The following is a 15926-nucleotide window of genomic DNA, read 5'->3' as shown; positions in this document are numbered from 1 at the left end:
CATCCTTTTCCAGCAATTCCCCTCTCTCCCTTCCATGACCCCCCCTCGCATCCATGCTCCTCTCTCTCCCATGTCCCAGCCTGGGCCGCCCTCTTCTCCCCCCCCCCTTCGCATCCATGCCCCCCCCTTCGCATCCATGACCCCCCCCCCTTCGCATCCATGCTGTCGTTTCTCCCCTGCCCTCCCGCTCCCATTGTTCAACTTTACTGCCCACCCTCTTTTCTCCCTCCAACATCTTTTTTTTTTTTTTCTTTTTCAATTTACCTCCGTGGCGGTTCCGGCAGCGCAACATCAGGGAAGGAGGCGGCGCTCCCGACGTCTAGCCTTCCCTTCGCTGTGTTCCGCCTTCTTCTGACGTCATCCTTGACGTCAGAAGAAGGCGGAACACAGCGAAGGGAAGGCTAGAGACGTCGGGAGCGCCGCCTCCTTCCCTGACGCTGCGCTGCCAGAACCGCCACCACGGAGGTAAATCTAATATAATAAAATGCACCGTGCGTGGGTGCGATCCGTTTTTTTTTTTTTTTTTCCGCCCTCGACGTCACACCATGAATCCACGAACCCTACAGCCAGGGAGTGTTTGAGTGACTTCAGAACGTTCACGGTGCGTTTTATTATATTAGATGTAATGAATCACATCCAAACCAAGCAAATACAGTCTCTGTAACCCCAATCCTTCCACCTCCCCCCCCCAATAACCACCCCTCCCATTTAATATCCCGTCTATATGCCCACTCTATCTGCAACAAACTCCCATATGTTCATGACCTCTTTATCTCACGTCACCTCCATCTGCTCACCATAACAGAAACCTGGCTCTGCCCTGATGACTCTGCTTCAGTTGCAGCCCTCTGCCATGGTGGTTATCTTTTTTCACATACTCCTCGCCCTGCTGGCCGCAGGGACGGTGTTGGATTACTTTTCTCTCTCTCCTCCAGATTTCAACCCCTTCTTCCACCTCACTCTCACTGTTTTCCCTCCTTTGAAGTCCATTCCATCCGTCTATTCTACCCGCTACCACTCCGAGTTGCAGTCATCTACCGCCCCCTTGATAAGTCCCTCCCTTCCTTCCTCACTGACTTCGATGCCTGGCTCTCCGTTTTTCTTGAGTCCTCATCCCCATCCCTCATTCTTGGTGACTTCAACATACACACACACACTGATAACCCATCCGACTCATACGCTTCTCAATTTCTCACCCTAACCTCCTCCTTCAACCTCCAACTGAGCTCCACCACCCCTACTCACAAATCTGGTCACTGTCTTGATCTTGTCCTCTCTTCTACCTGCTCACCCTCTAATCTCTACGTCTCTGCTCGCCCCATTTCTAACATAGTAACATAGTAGATGACGGCAGAAAAAGACCTGCATGGTCCATCTAGTCTGCCCACAATAAACTCATATGTGTATACCTTACCTTGATTTGTACCTGTCTTTTCAGGGCACAGACCGTATAAGTCTGTGCAGCAGTATTTCCCGCCTCCCAACCACCAGTCCCGCCTCTCATCACCGGCTCCGGCACAGACCCCGTATAAGTCTGCCCTCCCCCATCCTAGCCTCTCAACCACCAACCCCTCTTCCCCCCGCCACCCAATTTCAGCTAAGCTTCTGTGGATCCATTCCTTCTGCACAGGATTCCTTTATGCCTGTCCCAAGCATGTTTGAATTCCGTTACCGTTTTCATCTCCACCACCTCCCGCGGGAGGGCATTCCAAGCGTTCACCACCCTCTCCGTGAAGAAATACTTCCTGACATCTTTCCTGAGTCTGCCCCCCTTCAATCTCATTTCATGTCCTCTCGTTCTACCGCCTTCCCATCTCCGGAAAAAATTCGTTTGCGGATTAATACCTTTCAAATATTTGAACGTCTGTATCATATCACCCCTGTTCCTCCTTTCCTCCAGAGTATACATGTTCAGGTCAGCAAGTCTCTCTTCATACGTCTTGGAACACAACTCCCATACCATCCTCGTAGCTTTTCTTTGTACCGCTTCCATTTTTTTAACATCCTTCGCAAGGTACGGCCTCCAAAACTGAACACAATACTCCAGGTGGGGCCTCACCAACGTCTTATACAGGGGCATTAAAACCTCCTTTTTTCTGCTGGTCACACCTCTCTCTATACAGCCTAGCAACCTTCTCGCTACGGCCACCGCCTTGTCGCACTGTTTCATCGCCTTCAGGTCCTCAGATACTATCACCCCAAGATCCCTCTCCCCGTCCGTGTCTATCAGGCTCTCCCCACCTAACACATACGCCTCCCTTGGATTTCTACTCCCTAAGTGCATCACTTTGCATTTCTTCGCATTGAATTTTAATTGCCAAACGTTAAACCATTTTTCCAGCTTCTTCAGATCTTTTTTCATGTTTTCCACTCCCTCCGGGGTGTCCACTCTGTTGCAAATCTTGGTGTCATCCGCAAAAAGGAAAACTTTACCTTGTAACCCTTCGGCAATGTCACTCACAAATATATTGAACAGAATGGGCCCCAGCACCGATCCCTGAGGCACTCCACTACTCACCTTTCCCTCCTCCGAGCGAACTCCATTCACTACCACCCTCTGGCGTCTGCCCGTCAACCAGTTCCTAATCCAGTTCACCACTTCGGGTCCTATCTTCAGCCATTCTAGTTTATTCAAGAGCCTCCTGTGGGGAACCGTGTCAAAAGCCTTGCTGAAATCTAAGTAGATGACGTCCATAGCATGTCCTTGATTTAATTCTCCCGTCACCCAGTCAAAGAATTCAATGAGATTCGTTTGGCACGACTTCCCTTTGGTGAAACCATGTTGTCTCGGATCTTGCAACTTATTGGCTTCCAGGAAATTCACTATCCTTTCCTTCAGCATGGCTTCCATTACTTTTCCAATAACCGAAGTGAGGCTTACCGGCCTGTAGTTTCCAGCTTCTTCCCTATCACCACTTTTGTGAAGAGGGACCACCTACGCCATTCTCCAATCCCTCGGAACCTCTCCCGTCTCCAAGGATTTATTAAACAAATCTTTAAGAGGATCCGCCAGAACCTCTCTGAGTTCCCTCAGTATTCTGGGGTGGATCCCGTCCGGCCCCATGGCTTTGTCCACCTTTAGCTTTCCAAGTTGTTCATACACACTCTCTTCCGTGAACGGCACTCTATCCACTTCGTTTTCAGGTGTACTTTTGCCAGTCCCTCTTGGTCCTTCCCCAGGATTTTCTTCAGTAAAAACAGAACAAAAGTATCTATTTAGCAAATTGGCTTTTTCTTCATCATTTTCTACATAGCATTTTGCTGTATCTTTTAGTCTCACAATCCCCTTTTTCTGACCATCACCTGATCACATTCACACTTCATCACCCTCCCCCTCAGTCCCGCCCAACACTAACCACTACCTCCAGGAACCTCCAGGCTGTTGACCCCCCCACCTTATCCGCTACTATCTCTGATCTCCTCCCGTCTATCACGTCCTCCGAGTCTGTTGACAAGGCTGTTTCCAATTACAATGCCACTCTCTCCTCCGCCCTAGACACCCTTGCACCATCTGTTTCCCGTCCCACAAGGCGCACTAATCCCCAGCCCTGGCTTAACCCTTGCACCCGTTACCTTCGCTCCTGCTCCCGATCGGCTGAACGCCTATGGAGGAAATCTCGCACCCATACTGACTTCATTCACTACAAATTCATGCTATCCTCCTTCCAGTCCTCCCTATTTCTCGCCAAACAGGACTACTACACTCATTTGTGTTGGAATAATGTATTGTGTTTTACATGCATTGTCTGTCAGCAATGTTTTTTTTTCTTTCTCTGTGATTACTCTGTGACCTCTGATGTGAATTGCCTAGAGAGGTCACACCCATGCAACTTCCTGTGGGGGTTAGGAACAGCACATGGAGCTCTAATGGTCTCTCCTACCTGAGGATCTATGGTGTGAGCATCCATTACCATCTAAGCACATGGAAAGAGCTGATAAACCAAATGTATTATATTATGTATATATAAGCCTGCTGAATATATATCTAACTACAAACTGTGAGTAAACAGATGTTTTGTTAATTCAACTTTAAAGTGACTCAGCAGTGAATTATTCTGGGGTGTATGTGAGAGAGATGAAGAAAAGAAATTAACATTTCTAAAGCTGAAGCTGTGTGTATAAAAATCTGCTAATTATTTACTACAAATAATCCAACAATTTGACTAATTCCCTCAGCTCTAACCCTCGTCGTCTCTTCGCCACCTTCAACTCCCTCCTCAAAGTGCCCTCTGCTCCCACCCCCTCACTCTCTCCACAATCACTACCTGACTACTTCCGCGACAAGGTCCAGAAGATCAACCTCGAATTCACCACTAAACCTTCTCCTCCTCTTCATCCTATCACCCACTCCCTCAACCAATCAACCCAGGCCTCCTTCTCCTCTTTTCCTGATATCACTGAAGAGGAAACCGCCCATCTTCTCTCCTCCTCGAAATGTACCACCTGTTTCTCAGACCCCATCCCCACCAACTTACTTATCACCATCTCTCCTACTATCACCCCCCCCATCTGTCATATCCTCAACCTCTCTCTCTCCACCGCTACTGTCCCTGACACCTTCAAGCATGCTGTTGTCACACCTCTCCTCAAAAAACCTTCACTTGACCCCACCTGTCCCTCCAACTACCGCCCCATCTCCCTCCTACCCTTCCTCTCCAAAATACTTGAAAGCGCCGTTCACAGCCGTTGCACTGATTTTCTCGCCTCTCATACCATCCTCGATCCGCTTCAATCTGGCTTTCGCCCACTTCACTCGACAGAAACGGCACTATCCAAAGTTTGTAATGACCTGTTCCTCGCCAAATCCAAAGGTCATTACTCCATCCTCATTCTCCTTGACCTATCCGCCGCTTTTGACACTGTCAATCACAACTTACTTCTTGACACACTGTCCTCTTTTGGGTTCCAGGGCTCTGTCCTCTCCTGGTTCTCCTCTTATCTCTCCCATCGTACCTTCAGAGTACATTCTCATGGTTCTTCCTCCACCCCTATACCGCTCTCTGTCGGAGTCCCTCAGGGTTCTGTCCTTGGACCCCTTCTTTTCTCTATCTACACCTCTTCCCTGGGCTCCCTGATCTCGTCTCATGGCTTCCAGTATCATCTTTATGCTGACGACACCCAGCTTTATCTCTCCACACCTGACATCACTGCGGAAACCCAGGCCAAAGTATCAGCCTGCTTATCCGACATTGCTGCCTGGATGTCCAACCGCCACCTGAAACTGAACATGGCCAAGACCGAACTTCTTGTCTTCCCACCCAAACCCACTTCTCCTCTACCTCCACTCTCTATTTCGGTTGATAACACCCTCATCGTCCCCGTCTCATCTGCCCGCAACCTCGGTGTCATCTTCGACTCCTCCCTCTCCTTCTCTGCGCATATCCAGCAGATAGCCAAGATCTGTCGCTTCTTCCTCTATAACATTAGCAAAATCCGCCCTTTCCTCTCTGAGCACACCACCCGTACTCTCATCCACTCTCTCGTTACCTCTCGCATTGACTACTGCAACCTACTCCTCACTGGTCTCCCACTTAGCCACCTATCCCCCCTTCAGTCCGTTCAGAACTCTGCTGCACGTCTTATATTCCGCCTGAACTGATACACTCATATCACCCCTCTCCTCAAGTCACTTCATTGGCTTCCGATCAGGTACCGCATTCAATTCAAGCTTCTGCTACTAACCTACAAATGTACTCGATCTGCAGCCCCTCCTTACCTCTCTACCCTCATCTCCCCTTACGTTCCTACTCGTAACCTCCGCTCTCAAGACAAATCCCTCCTTTCAGTACCCTTCTCCACCACTGCCAACTCCAGGCTCTGCCCTTTCTGCCTCGCCTCACCCCACGCGTGGAACAAACTCCCTGAGCCCATACGCCAGGCCCCCTCCCTGCCCATCTTCAAATCTCTGCTTAAAGCCCACCTCTTCAATGTCACTTTCGGCAACTAACCTCTACACCTCTACCCAGGAAAGCTAGACTGCCCCAAATTGACATTTCGTTCTTTAGATTGTAAGCTCCTTTGAGCAGGGACCGTCCTTCTTTGTTTATTTTGTACAGCGCTGCGTAACCCTAGTAGCGCTCTAGAAATGTTAAGTAGTAGTAGTAGTAGTAGTACCTTGAAGTCCACTCTATCGACCTTTTCTCTCCTCTGCCTCTTCGAATAGCGGTCATTTGTCGTCCCTCTGATAAATCCCTTTCATCCTTTCTCAGTGACTTTGATGCCTGGCTTGCCTTCTTCCATGATCCTTCCTCCCCCTCTCTCATCCTTGGTGACTTTAATATTCCTGCTAATGATCCTTCTAACTCTTATATTTCCAAGTTACTCGCTTTAACATCCTCCTTTTATCTCCAACTATGCTCCACCTCCCCCACTCATCAAAATGGTCACTGTCTTGATCTTATCTTCTCCTCCAACTGTTCACCCTCTAGTTTCCTTGCCTCTGATCTTCCCCTCTCTGATCACCATCTTATAACTTTCACACTTAAATCTCCTCCCTCCCAGTCCCGTCCTATCTTATCTAATTTATCTAGGAATCTTCATGGTATTGACCCTTCATCTCTATCCTCCCATGTTTCAAACCTTCTCTCGACTGTGGCACCATCCACATCTGTCAACGAGGCTGTTTCTTCTTACAACAATATTCTATCATCTGCCTTAGACACTCTTGCACCTTTGATGACCCGCCCTATAAGGCGTACAAAACCCCAACCTTGGCTGACTTCTAATATCCGCTACCTACGTTCCTGTACCCGCTCCGCCGAACGCCTCTGGCGGAAATCTCGGGCCCTTGCTGATTTCTTACACTTTAAGTTCATGCTGACCTCCTTCCAATCTGCTCTTTTACATGCCAAACAGGATTATTATATCCAACTGACTAACTCTCTTGGCTCTAACCCTCAACTTCTCTTCACCACATTGAACTCTGTCCTCAAGGTGCCCCCTCCCCCAACTCCCCCTTCATTATCTCCTCAGACCCTTGCTGAATTCTTTCATGACAAGGTTCAAAAGATAAACCTTGCATTCTCTACCTCGCCACCTCTCCCTCCACTAGTCCGTTCCCCTCTCTCTCCTTCCCCTCATTCCCTTTCCTCCTTTCCTGAAGTTACTATTGAGGAAACTACACTTCTCCTTTCTTCCTCAAAATGTACCACCTGTTCCTCTGATCCCATTCCCACCCACCTTGTTAATGCCATCTCTCCTGCTCTTATTCCTTTTATCTGTCACATTCTCAACCTCTCACTTTCCACTGCGACTGTCCCTGCTGCCTTTAAACATGCTGTGGTCACACCTCTCCTTAAGAAGCCTTCACTCGGCCCTACTTGTCCCTCTAATTACCGACACATCTCCCTCCTTCCCTTTCTCTCCAAATTACTTGAGCGTGCTGTTCACCGCCGCTGCCTTGATTTTCTCTCCTCACATGCTATTCTTGACCCACTACAATCTGGTTTTCGCCCTCTCCACTCAACCAAAACTACGCTTACTAAAGTCTCCAATGACCTATTACTGGCTAAATCCAGAGGTCAATATTCCATCCTCATTCTTCTTGATCTTTCCGCTGCTTTTGACACTGTCAATCACAGCATACGTCTCGATACCCTGTCCTCACTTGGATTCCAGGGCTCTGTCCTTTCCTGGTTCTCTTCCTATCTCTCCCTCCACACCTTTAGTGTTCACTCTGGTGGATCCTCTTCTACTTCTATCCCTCTGCCTGTCGGCGTACCTCAGGGTTCTGTTCTTTGTCCCCTCCTCTTTTCTATCTACACTTTGTCCCTTGGTTCATTAATCTCATCCCATGGCTTTTCCTACCATCTCTATGCTGATGACTCCCAAATCTACCTTTCTACCCCTGATATCTCACCTTGCATCCAAACCAAAGTTTCAGTGTGCTTGTCTGACATTGCTGTCTGGATGTCTCAACGCCACCTGAAATTAAATATGACCAAAACCGAGCTTCTCATTTTCTCCCCCAAACCCACCTCCCCGCTCCCCCCGTTTTCTATTTCTGTTGATGGCTCTCTCATTCTCCCTGTCTCCTCAGCTCGAAACCTTGGGGTTATCTTTGACTCTTCTCTCTCCTTCTCTGCTCATATCCAGCAGATTGCCAAGACCTGTTGTTTCTTTCTTTACAACATCCGTAAAATCTGCCCCTTTCTTTCTGAGCACTGTACCAAAACCCTCATCTACACCCTTGTCACCTCTCGTTTGGACTACTGCAATCTGCTTCTTGCTGGCCTCCCACTTAGTCACCTCTCCCCTCTCCAGTCGGTTCAAAACTCTGCTGCCCGTCTCGTCTTCCGCCAGGGTCGCTTTACTCATACTACCCCTCTCCTCAAGTCGCTTCACTGGCTCCTTATCCGTTTTCGCATCCTGTTCAAACTTCTTCTACTAACCTATAAATGTACTCACTCTGCTGCTCCCCAGTATCTCTCCACACTCGTCCTTCCCTACACCCCTTCCCATGCACTCCATTCCCTGAATAAATCCTTCTTATCTGTTCCCTTCTCCGCTACTGCCAACTCCAGACTTCACTCCTTCTGTCTTGCTGCGCCCTATGTCTGGAATAGACTTCCTGAGCCCCTACGTCTTGCCCCATCCTTGACCATCTTTAAATCTAGATTGAAAGCCCACCTCTTTAACATTGCTTTTGACTCGTAACCACTTGTATCCACTCGCCTCCACCTACCCTCCTCTCCTCTACACATTAATTGATTTGTTTTTTGTCTACTAGATTGTAAGCTCTTTGAGCAGGGACTGTCTTTCTTCTATGTTTGTGCAGCGCTGGGTACGCTTTGTAGCGCTATAGAAATGCTAAATAGTAGTAGTAGTATATGGTAAACAGAGAAGAGTCGGGACAAGAAGACCACTGCACATATGGGTCCCAGGTGCGATGGTAAGTCAGCAAGTGACCAGTATGTAAAGCTGTCAATTTAGACATCAAGTGAAAGTAGTCCAACTTGCGCAGAATCACACATACCAGAATCACTGGTATTTGGGTATCTGCTGGTGGCTGTTTTATGCTTCAATATTCAGCGTCTGTATCCCAACACTCAATATCCAGGCATAAAAACCCATGGTGTCTGATATTTAGAAAAATGCTGATCGCTGCCAGCTGAATATCATGGGGAAAGTCAGTTGCTTCCAAGCCGCAACAAGCACCAACTTGCTGGCAACAAACACATGGGTGACCAAGAGGGGCATAATCGAAAGGGGCGCCCAAGTTTTCCTGAGGATGTCCTCGCAGGACGTCCCGGCGAAGGGGAGGGGAAACCTGTATTATGGAAACAAGATGGGCATCCATCTTTCGTTTCGATAATATGGCTGGGGATGCCCAAATCTTGAAATTGAGATCGTCCTTAGAGATGGTCGTCCTTAGAGATGGTCGTTTCTCATTTTTGGCGATAATGGAAACTAAGGACGCCCATCTTAGAAATGACCAAATACAAGCCCATTAGTCATGGGAGGAGCCAGCATTCGTAGTGCACTGGGCCCCCTGAAATGCCAGGACACCAACCAGGCACCCTAGAGGGCACTGCAGTGGACTTCAGAAAAAGCTCCCAGATACATAACCCCCTTTACCTTGTGTGCTGAGCCCCCCAACCCCCCCCCCCCCCCCAAAACCCACTTCCCACAACTGTACACCACTACCAAAGCCCTTATGGGTGAAAAAGGGCACCTACATGTGGGTACAGTGAGTTTCTAGTGGGTTTTGAAGGGCTCATCATTTACCACCACCTTTTTGTGGTTTGGTCATAAGAAAAAAAAGGACCAGCTAAAGACGTCCAAGTGCTCATCAGGGACACCCTTTTTTTTCCATTATGGATCGAGGACGCCCATGTGTTAGGTACGCCCAAGTCCCGCCTTTGCTACGCCTCCGACACACCCCCAGGAACTTTGGTCGTCCCCACGACGGAAAGCAGTTGGGGACACCCAAAATCGGCTTTCCATTATGCCGATTTGGGCGACCCTGTGAGTAGGATGCCCATCTACCGATTTGTGTTGAAAGATGGACGCCCTTCTCTTTCGAAAATAAGCCTGAAAGTCACGCATCTGATGATACTGAAAAGCACTGGAAGCGGGGGGCCCATATTCCTCCCGAATATCCTCAAAAGAGAATAATTCCCCTTCTTCCCAAACTTTTTTAAAAACCTGCTAAGTTAGTTGCTTTTACCACATTCTTTGGTAACAAATTCCAGAGTTTAATTACACACTGGGTGAATAAATATTTTCTCTGGTTTGTTTTAAATTTACTAATTTGGAATTAGTAGCTTTGTGTGCCTCCTAGTCCTAGTATTTTTAGAAAGAGTAAACAAGTGATTCATGTCTGCCCATTCCACTTCACTCAGTATTTTAAAGACCTCTGTCATATCTCCCCTCAGCCATCTCTTCTTCAAGCTGAAGAGCCCTAGTTGTTTTAGTCTTTCCTCACAGAGAAGTCATCCCATCTCCTTTATTATTTGTCACCTTTCTCTGTACCTTTTCTAATTCCACTATATCTTTTTTGAGATGTGGTTACCAGAATTGCATACAGTATTCGAGGTTTGGTCACACCACAGAGTGATACAAAGCCATTATAATATTCTCAGTTTTGTTTTCCATTCCTTTGTAATAATTCCTAACAACTTATTTGCTTTCTTAAGAGGCATATCTCCAACTGCCAGAGTTTAAAAATAAAAGGAATGACTTTCAAAGTTCAGGCCAATCTTAAAATATTGTGAGTAATTTTGGACAGTTATCTTACTTTTGAATTACAGCTATCTGCTGTATCTACTAAATGTTTCTGTCTGTTGTGGAAGAATTAGAGCTAACTCAGGTGCAGATGATCAAAAACCCTGCACTGTTCCAAACAGCGCTCTAAAATTAGCGCCGGAACAGCGTAGGGTAATAACGCCTATATGATCAAAGCTAATAGCATACAAATTCATGTATGCTATTAGCTCTGATCATAGGGGTACTTCTGCAGGAGGATTGTGCCTGGGCATGTGCCCAAGAGACAATCCTCCTTCAGAATTTGTTTTACAGGTTCGGGCTGTCAAAAAAAAAAAAAGCCCAGACCTGTCAAACATTCCAAGGGGCTGGAGGTCCGGTGGACCTAACCCTAATGACTGGACTATTGTAACTCAATTTTTATAGGACCAAATGATTAAAATCTTAAAAACTGCAAACACTACAAAATACAGCAGTGTGCTTAATTTACAGATCTTCAAAGTCTGAAAGGCTAACACCAATGTTTGTGAAACTTCACAGGTTACCAGTAGGGTCCATGATGTTTTTAAAGTTTGCTCTTTGGTTCATTGAATATTATCCGGTTTAGCCCCTAACCATATGTCTCAACTGATTGATTTACCTGCCAGAAATTCTAAGGCTTCTGCAAGATCTTTTATGATTCTACACTATCCTCATTCCAAGAAGGTTAAATATAAAAGAACTAGTAAAAAAGGCCCGTTTCTGACACAAATGAAACGGGCGCTAGCAAGGTTTTCCTCGGAGTGTGTATGTTTGGGAGAGTGTATGTGAGAGTGACTGTTTGAGAGTCAGAGTGAAAGTGTGAGTCCAATCCATGCTCCTCTGTCACCTGGCCCCTCCATTCATCCCTATCCAGCAATTCCCCTCTTCCTGAGTCCTGCCCTTCCAATCCATGCCCATCCATGCTCCTTTGTCACCTGCCCCCTCCATTCATCCCTATCCAGCAATTCCCATCTCTCCCTGAGGCCTGCCCTGCAATCCATATCCATCCATGCCCATCTGTCCCCTCCATTCATCCCTATCCAGCAATTCCCCTCTCCCTGAGTCCTGCCCTTCCAATCCATGCCCATCCATGCTCCTTTGTCACCTGGCCCCTCCATTCATCCCTATCCAGCAATTTCCCTCTCTCCTTGAGGCCTGCCCTCCCAATCCATGGCCATCCATGTTTCTCTGTCACCTGCCCCCTCCATTCATCCCTATCCAGCATTTCCCCTCTCTGCCTGAGGCCTGTCCTGCAATCCATATCCATCCATGCCCATCTGTCCCCTCCATTCATCCCTATCCAGCAATTCCCCTCTCCCTGAGTCCTGCCCTTCCAATCCATGCCCATCCATGCTCATCTGTCACCTGGCCCCTCCATTTTCCCTATCCAGCAATTGCCCTCTCTCCCTGAGGCCTGCCCTGCAATCCATATCCATCCATGCCCATCTGTCCCCTCTATTCATCCCTATCCAGCAATTTCCCTCTCTCCCTGAGTCCTGCCCTCCCAATCCATGCCCATCCATGCTCCTCTGTCCCCTGCCCCCTCCATTCATCCATTTCCAGTAATTCCCCTCTCTCCCTGAGCCCTGCCCTCCCAATCCATGCCCATCCATGCTCCTCTGTCCCCTGCCGCCTCCATTCATCCTTTTCCAGCAAGTCCCCTCTCTCCCTTCCATGACCCCCCCCCCTCGCATCCATGCTCCTCTCTCTCACATGTGGCAGCCTGGGCCGGCCTCTTTCCCCCCCCCCCCCCTTCGCATCCATGCTGTGGTTTCTCCCCTGCCCTCCCGCTCCCATTGTTGTAGTTTACTGGTCACCCTCTTCTCTCCCCCCAACATGCGTTTTTGTTTTTTTTTCTTGTTTTTAAATTTACCTCCGTGGCGGTTCCAGCAGCGAAGCGTCAGGGAAGGAGGTGGCGCTCTCGACATCTATGCTTCCCTTCGCTGTGTTCCGCCTTCTTTTGACGTCATCCTTGACGTCAGAAGAAGGCGGAACACAGCGAAGGGAAGGCTAGACGTCGAGAGTGCCGCCTCCTTCCCTGACGCTTCGCTGCCGAGCAATGCGATTGGTTGTGTCATAGCTCCGCCCTCGACGTCATCACGTTTGACGCGTGGGCGGGGCAGACACAATGCGATCTCACCCCCTTCACTTTGCTAAGAGAGGCTTCAATAGAACATTGGAGGTGCGTTTTATATAGAGAGATGTTTGCATCTTGCTTCTCTTATTAAGCTACGTTTTGGTGGAACTCATTACCTTTGTCTTTAAGATCTGTGCAGAATTATTTGATTTAGAAAAATGTTAAAGACTTTTCTATTTAGTAAGTTCCTACAATGAATATCAGCTACAGGAATTTCCCTCTGTGGTTAAGATGTTTGTAAAAGTTTATTTGTCTTTCATTTTTCTCTTTGATGATGTATCTCGCTGCTTATGCCTAGCTTTTCTTGTTGTAAACTACACTGAACCCTTCAGGGCAAATCTTGGGTTACAAGTATTAAATTGTTGTTATTGAGATTAACTGCCTTTATGAAGAGTTCACCTATGGCAGTGTACAGCAGGCAGTGGCGTAACTAGGTGGGGCGCAGGGGGAGCAGTCGCTCCCCCAAATGGATTTCTCAATAAACGGCGCCTATATGTGCATGCGCGCTGCTGCTGCCTTCCTGCACAGAGTCCTGGACCGTGACGCATAGAGTGCCTGCTGCTGCTCTACGGGAAGGGAACAGACTGTGTTGAGCTGCTGCTGCTAAGCCGAGTTACCCGCTCTCATCACGCTCTCGACTCGTCTCGATGACATTCCTCTTTTTTTCTCCGACACAACTCCCAATAAGCAGCTGTGGGGCAGGCAGAGCCACCAGAGTCAGAGCCAGGCCCACCCCAGGGGTCCTCCTCGAGTCCTCCTTAGGCACAGTGCCGCAGTTGGCGTGGTGTGTTGTTAGGCACCACCAGTGCAGCCTACGCTGCCCACCCACGCCCAGCTGTTTGGCGCTCGGACGCGGAGCTGGCCTCGGCTTCAGCTTCAGCTAAGCTCTTCTCTGGGGTAAGGTAAGGCCAAGGGACCACACGCGCTGTGCTGGCAGTCTGCAAGCTGACTGACTGACTGTGTGTGTGCCTTGGGATGGAAATTGGAAGGGATTCTCAGGCACTAATATCACTCTCAGGCAGTGGTGTGCTGGTAAATTTTTAACAACATGCTCTCTCCCCGGTCCACCTCGGCGCCCCCCCCCCCCCTGTCCACCACTGCGCCCCCCCCCCCCCCATCCACCTCTGCGCCCCCCCTAAAATTGCAGAGCTGGCTATAGCTAGGGGGGGGGGGGCAATGCATTGCTATCTGTCCTCTAAACTCCGTTTCCAGGGCTTCCTTTCCATTTATTTCTTTTCTTTCCTTCTTTCTTCTTCATTTCTGGTCCTCCGCAGACTTGACTGTACAGTGGACCCAGCTTCTGCCTATTTTCTCCATCCATGTGCAGTTTCTCTCCTCACTTCCTTTTCCCTCATCGAATCTCCTTCCTCTATCTTCCCTCCATGTCCAGCATTTCTTCTCTCTCTCTTCCCTCCATCCATGTCCAGAATTTCTCTTGCCCTTCCTTCCATCCATGTCCTGAAACTCTCCTCTCCTCTCTCCCCTGCCCCTCTCTACCCATCCATGCCCAGCATTTCTCTCCCCTGCCCCCCTCTACTCATCCATGCCAAGCAATTCTCTCCCCTGCCCCCCTCTACCCATCCATGCCCAGTAATTCTCTCCCCTGCCCATCCATACCCAGCAATTCTCTCCCCTGCCCCCCCTGCCCATCCATGCTCAGCAATTCTCTCCCCTGCCCCCCTCTACCCATCCATGCCCAGCATTTCTCTCCCCTGCCCCCCAATTCTGTTCCCTGCCCCCCTCTGCCCATCCATGCCCAGCATTTCTCTCCCCTGCCCCCCTCTACTCATCCATGCCCAGCATTTCTTTCCCCTGCCCCCCTCTGCCCATCCATGCCCAGCAATTCTCTCCCCTGCCCCCCTCTGCCCTTCCATGCCCAGTAATTCTCTCCCCTGCCCATCCATACCCAGCAATTCTCTCCCCTGCCCCCCCCCGCCCATCCATGCCCAGTATTTCTCTCCCCTGCCCCCCTCTGCCCATCCATGCCCTGCAATTCTCTCCCCTACCCCCCTCTACCCATCCATGCCCAGTAATTCTCTCCCCTGCCCATCCATACCCAGCAATTCTCTCCCCTGGCCCCCCCTGCCCATCCATGCCCAGCATTTCTCTCCCCTGCCCCCCTCTGCCCATCCATGCTCAGCAATTCTCTCCCCTGCCCCCTCTACCCATCCATGCCCAGCATTTCTCTCCCCTGCCCCCCAATTCTGTCCCCTGCCCCCCTCTGCCCATCCATGCCCAGCATTTCTCTCCCCTGCCCCCTCTACTCATCCATGCCCAGCATTTCTTTCCCCTGCCCCCCTCTGCCCATCCATGCCCAGCATTTCTCTCCCCTGCCCCCTCTACTCATCCATGCCCAGCAATTCTCTTCCCTCCCCTGCCCTCCCGCTCCCAAACACGTCCAACGATGTCCTTCGCCCCCACCCTCCCCTCTCGCTCCTATCCGTCAGTTTCTCTTACCGCCCTCAAAGCGCCACTTATTTAAAGCGCTGCTGCCCGTCTTCAGCCTTCCCTGCTTGTTTCGGATGAGTTCTTCCCTCAGTCCCGCCTTCGCGGAAAAAGGAAATGACGTCAGAATGACGTCAGAAGGCGGGACTGAGGGAAGAACTCATCCGAAACAAGCAGGGAAGGCTGAAGACGGGCAGCAGCGCTTTAAATAAGCGGCGCTTTGAGGGCGGTAAGAGAAACTGACGGATAGGAGCGAGAGGGGAGGGTGGGGGCGAAGGACATCGTTGGACGTGTTTGGGAGTGGGAGGGGAGGTAAGCATGGCCTGTGATGGCGCCCTCCTGCCATGCTTACCTCCCCTAATGGAGCCGGCTCGCCCCCAACAACAACCGGCTCGCAAGAGCTGTCAAAATTTAACAAGCGGCTCTTGCGAGCCGGAGCGAGCCGGCTCCAGCACACCACTGCTCTCAGGGGGGGGTTGGGTTACAGAAGGCAATCAATGGACAGGAGGGGGAGGGTACACACACAGCCTTTTTTTCCTTTAGCCCATAAAATAAAATAAAAAGAAAGGGGAGGGGTGGTGATACTCAAAACAGGAGGGGTTATCAGGGGAAGCATTTT

General features: G+C 49.5%; 1 protein-coding gene across 3 annotated transcripts in view; it reads right to left on the bottom strand.

Moving 5' to 3' along the window:
- Positions 1–15926, bottom strand: part of VWCE (von Willebrand factor C and EGF domains) — a 333354-nt gene that overhangs the window by 230306 nt on the left and 87122 nt on the right. The window lies entirely within an intron of this gene.

Source organism: Microcaecilia unicolor, chromosome 4 (assembly GCF_901765095.1).
Source record: "Microcaecilia unicolor chromosome 4, aMicUni1.1, whole genome shotgun sequence".
Classification (NCBI taxonomy): Eukaryota; Metazoa; Chordata; class Amphibia; order Gymnophiona; family Siphonopidae; genus Microcaecilia; species Microcaecilia unicolor.
The sequence above is the reverse complement of the archived record's forward strand: the minus strand, read 5'-3'. Positions and strand labels throughout refer to the sequence as shown.